Source organism: Rhodnius prolixus, unplaced genomic scaffold (genome assembly GCF_049639745.1).
Source record: "Rhodnius prolixus isolate KJV_2025 unplaced genomic scaffold, Rpr scaffold_1, whole genome shotgun sequence".
NCBI lineage: Eukaryota > Metazoa > Arthropoda > Insecta > Hemiptera > Reduviidae > Rhodnius > Rhodnius prolixus.
Genome location: NW_027411581.1, coordinates 56,612,130 through 56,618,129, shown reverse-complemented (window position 1 = coordinate 56,618,129; position 6,000 = coordinate 56,612,130).

The window sequence follows — 6,000 nt, the reverse complement described above, 5'->3', positions numbered from 1 at the left end:
ATCACTAACATCAATTAAGAGAGTAACTGAACATATCATGCATAAAGTAGAATTCAGAAAGTACAAAGCAGCTATAGTTCTCGATTTAGCTGAAGTATTTGACAATTTTGACACGTTGGCCTGATTTACAAAATTAGGTAGACTTACGCTCTTAATTGCATTATTCAAATCATACGATCCTAATTACAAGATCTAACTTATCTGGATAAGATTCAATAACTTTACAGTTCTCGACGACATTTTCGTGGGAGAAAGAAGTCCTATAATGTTTAATTTCTACTCTATGGACCGACCTAAACCAAGTACTCGTATAACGATGTTAGCTATTTACCACACAATGTCATTAACAAAAGACGACTACTCAGGCTCTAACAAAACTGTTACTAACTTACAAACACCAACAAATCTAATAACAAACTCGTTAAAAAAAAAATATAAAGATATAGCTACCTATTGAAAACATAAACAAAAATCTTCCCTCTAAGAAGGTTAAGAAATGAAGATATAAGATCCCTACAAACACCGAGAAACGTCTTAGAATCAGAAAGATCAAGGAGTATGCTAACTCGGGTTTAAAAAATCAATTTAAATACTTTTTGTAATATTCAAAATACCAACCAAATTGATCGTAGTCAAGACGTAATAGTAATTTGTAAGTAATAAGTAATGATTATTGTAAGTAACATGCTATTTTCATGCAATAATAATAAAAATAATTGATAATAATGACTTACTTTGTTTAAATAATATAAAAGTCCATCAGCATCTCAGTAGATCACCAGTCCAATAGCACTTGACACTTGACACTTTTTAAAATAATTCACAACACTATTCGCACTAAAACTGTATATCACGCACTAAGTATAACTTAAACACAATTTATAAAACAGAACTTCACTTTAACACGCACTAATATTCGCTTAAAAAATCACGTTAATAAAGAGACACACGACGAGTTAAAGATGGCCGCCGGTAACTGACCAGGCAGATCAGCTGGTAGAGGAAGGTTATTTAAGCAGTGTGACCAACTTTTTTATTTAAATAAAAATTTTAATTCCCTAATTACACATTAACTAATTATATTTTATTTTTTTATATTAAGAATAAAAAAAAAAAAGTTGAAATACTTTGACCTGAACCCAAATTGGTGAGATGGTATTTTGTGTGAGTCAGTCATCAGATAAATTGTTAGCCGATAAATTTGTCCAACCGTAATTACATAAATTAATACATAAATATCCAATGTTTGAGTTACAAGTGATTGACAAGAGGAGCACTTTGTGTCGGGTTACAATACTCTAACGTTTTCAAGATTTTTTGTTACCTTTGTCTTTGTTATTAGTAATGAATGTTTAAGAAGGGGGTCTTACATAAATGGGGCTAACTCCTCTTCTATTGCATGTATTGCTTTGTGATACCCAAAAGGCATATCTACATGAAATTCCAAATAGAATGAAACGTTATTCATGAGTATAGGTTCACGCGTTTAGGCACTACGTTGTTTACAAAAAAGGTAACAAGAAGTACGAGAACAATTTTTTAAAATGCCGTTGTTACCCATTTTTGACATCGTTTTACATTAACTAATTAATCTGCATAGTTGCAAAAAAAAAAGTGATTTTTGTAAACGATGATTTGCCCTATAATTTAAAGAAAGTTTGGGAATCATATCTTTTATAGAAATAGAGAAAAAAATTGTTGAAGTTGGATTTTTTTCAAAGTTAGGCTTTTTCGAGAAGTTTCTGACGATCATCCCTCGTACAACGGTCCTAATGAACAGTTTTAATTATTGCCTTTTGCAACAGTAACATCTACCATTTTAGGACACGTCAATTGGGTCCTTCTTCTCACAGCACACAATGCACTGTGCACTTTAGAGTAGAACATAATTTCGTTCCCTAAGAACAGAGCTTAAATAAGATGTCCTGAAGAATTCTTCAAATAAAAGTCTTCAAGTTATTTAGTATAAACCTGAATTATTTTTAATAAAGATATTCGCTATTAACAGAAGCCCCTCCATTACCTCTACCTGGTGAATCAGAACTAGGGCACCCAACCCAGCATTCACTATTGTCATAAAAACCAACCTTTATGTCGCCATATGCCCTTCTATAAGCTTGCCCCTTTGTACATATATCACCACTATTTAGAACTATGTTGCACTAATAGGATTACAATATGTCTAAAAAGTCATGGGTGTATGCCAAGAATTGTCTTTCTGACTTTTACATGGAATAAATAGGATTTGTCTAGGATGATCCTAGAGGATTGAGAGATGTTTCTCCTTGTCGGCAAGATTTTACTGTCGTCTATTTTCTGTACAAAGAGTTTATTGCTGAACTAAACAAGGTGTCCCACTAATACTCATTGAACAGGTAAAACCTCTTGCAGATAATATCCTTCCTTCACCATTTAAAAGTTATTGACAGGATAAAAGGATTATTATGTTTTAGTTTTGCTAGGGAAAGATATGGTTGTCATTCCCCTTCTAGGCTGTCACTATGAAAGGAGGATTTTGGTACGGCCAAATTAGATACGATTTAGACTTTATTAAATAAAAATCATAGTTCTATGCTTTAAATTTATGCCTTATTTGATCTAGAATCATTACTAACTATAAAATATTATGAAACAGATTAGCTGAGTTGTCAGCGAACGGATTCCCACGCCGAGATCCAGGCTTGGAATCCAGAGGCTGGCTTTTAGAGATTTTTCTCTTTCTAGGGGCTTCTTACAGCTCACTTCTGGTGACGGTTAGAACTGCCCGTTGGCTGACACTACCCTGAAAAAATCTCCGGGCGCCAATAAACTCAGCTGTGTGAACTTCCTTCCTATTTTCGTTTTAAGTTCTATATACGTATGTTCACATAAGCATTCTGTTGTTTAATTGTGACACATTAATTATTAACAATGGTGTCGGAATTACGGTAAGTTATATTAAATTGAAATTTATTTGTAATTTCATTTGAATTAATAAAAAGATAGTAGTAATTGTGAAAAAAACAAACGGGACACGAAAATTAATTAAATAGAAATACAATTATTTATCCCATCCATAACCCCAAATTTAGTAGCTGGATCATAAGGCCAGCCTGAAAAATAGACGATTACTTTACTTACATTCAATTATAATTACAGATTTTTGCTTAATAAATTACTTTAATTGCTCGGCATGTGAATTTTTAACGATCACACATTATATTCTTCTTCATTATTATTATTATTATCATTAATGTTAATTATACTAATAATATTGTGAACGTTCATGTATATAATTTTCTGAATCTGAACAAGATCAAGTGGGTTAATTACTGTAATTAGTTCGTAATTATTATGCAGGTAGCGTTTGATTTCTTCAATTTTATTATAGATTTAAAGTTCACATTATTTAACGTATTTTCCTAAATACGTTACTTTCAGCCAAATAAGGTTTTCATTATACAGATTATGTTTCCTGGTTTTATGTCCAATGAATTCTTGATTTGACCTGTTTTTACCTGGTGCTCATGGATTGGAACAAATCCTATGGGAGCGACAACTTGTGCCCCAAATTGAAATGCGCGAAGTACGCCAAGGAAATTTTGGGTAATAGTTCCAAATTAGATTATTTTATATATAATTTGAGCAAGGAGAAGGAATAGAAGAAAGACATTTCCTTAGAAAAATGGAGTAGGGACCTCCAGCTGGGACAACACTAAAGAGGTTTGCTTCCTGAAGGACACTACTGTAATGAAAGCGGCACTTTTCCTTTGATACACTGTTTAATCCTTTACCTTTACTGGCATTCTACAGGTTTTTCTAATGAATGGAAAACCAGGTTAATATAGTATTTCAAAAACTCTTCTGGATTTATTTTACTTCAAATATTTACAGTTAGCAACTTTGGGTTTTTCCCTAGTTTTGGAAAATGTTGAAAAAAATAAAAGAGTGCGTGGGGTGCCCTTAATTTTCCGTTACATAAACAATTTCCTTTCATCAACATGTCCGATACCCTTTTTGAAGACTTTGCCCTGCCTAAATCAATTTATGGCTAAGCAATTTCTTAAAACGTTTGATTTCAGGATTGTTCCCTTTTCCTCTCACTTCACCCACCCTTTAACTTACTAAGTGGGAGGAGGTATTGCGTTGTACAGATTTTCGATTTTAAGGTTACACCGGAAGAGACAAACCGGAAGAGACAAAATACGGTTTTTGAGATTTTTTTTTTTTTAAATCTTTTATTGAAATTTGCGACTGCAACGGTTGTTGCAACAAGCAAATGTGATATAATATAGTGTCTTGATTGAAGATTGGAGAAGGTACCCACCCAGTGGCGACACTCCATTAACGTGATCAGATCACTCTACTGTTGAGAGGAGAGTAGGTCGCGGGGCCATCTTCTCTTCAATCTCCTTGGAGGATTGCCTGGTAATGTGTAAGAAGATAAGTGTTCAATTAAAGGATTAGGATGAGCTGCTGTAAAGGAGTGAAATTTCAAGAAACGAGTTTTAGTAAGGTCGTTAAGGGATTTTGAGATCATTATGAATGGTGAGGTTAGAAATGTATAGAATGGAGTGTTAAGTAGTTTTCGTAGTATCTTTGATTGTAAAGTGTGGATGCATAAAGTATTGGAACGTTTAGTAAAAAATTTGAAAACTTATTGCACGCATCTATAACTTGCGTTTAAGTCTTCTCCAAGGGAAATTAATATAAGGACGCTTTTCTTGGGGAAAGTTGATGGAGGCTTTTCTTTAAAGTAGCATTTTAGTACAGTGTTCGCCTATACCAGCTGTATATTATTGATATGAATAATATTTGCGAGTAAAATTTCATATTTGTTGAATATTGGTCGTCTGAAAGGTTTCACTTTACAAAATCGATTTTTTTTCTTTTTCGAAAATGGTTCCAATAATTTTTTAAAATTTTATTTAATGTGTGTGCCCACACTTTCTGTATGAAGTCGATTATTTTTGTTGGTGCGATTGTACTGAACTTTACCGATAGTTCCGTCCTTACAACTTGAGAACTGTCTCGTAATTTATATTAATTTTTCTCTTGATATTATTAATTAATTTCGAATCAAATGACACTTCATTCATGAACATCGGTTCACCTGTTTAGGCGCTACATTGTTTACAAAAAAAAAAACAAAAGGTAACAAGAACAATTTTTGGAAGTGCCGGTTTTGCTCTTTTTCACGAAATCTACGAGTATTAGATCTGGGTTGCTGCCAAAAAAATTACAGTTATAAAGGAGGATTTGCTCTATATTATAAAGAAAGTTTGGGAATTTTATCTTTTATAGAAATAATGGAAAAAATTGTCAAAGTTGGGTGTTTTTCAACGTTACGCTTTTTCGGGCATTTTTTGACGATTAACCCTTATTACAATTATCCTACCGGACAGTTTTATTATACCATTATTCTGATCACTTTTATTTTCTATTAATTGTTTCGGATTAGATTGTAGATTGTATTAGAAGGGCGGTTCCACCAAAAAGGGGAAGGAACGCAGGCAATCCAAAATGGTTCCCATTGTTCCCGCCCACTCATCATCTTATAAGAGATACCGGGGTTTAAAAAACAAATCCGGCTAAAGGTTGCCACATGCTAATATAATAAACTGAGAAAGTAGTAACAGAACACTAGGGAGCATGGCGACTCAATCGTCCAGTTCACTGAATAAACCTAGAAAGTTCGTTAAGATTACCTAGATGCTACAATCTCCGATAGAGAAATATTTGACCTTCCGAAGACGAGAAATCTAGTTTTAGAATAAACTGGACACACCTCTACAAAGTGCCGCACAGTCTCATTGGACTCTCCACAGCCAGCACAGACTGGCGACCTGGGTAAGGCCGCATTTGAAAAGATGATACGCGAAATTCGCATGTCCACTGTTCCAATCTGAACCAACTGGCGGATCCGGGACCTGCTAAAACCAACTGCAGCCGTTTTTGACAGGCCAAGGATTTCCTGTTTGTTTCGGATATCATTGTTGGAACTTTTTCTTCCAAAAAATT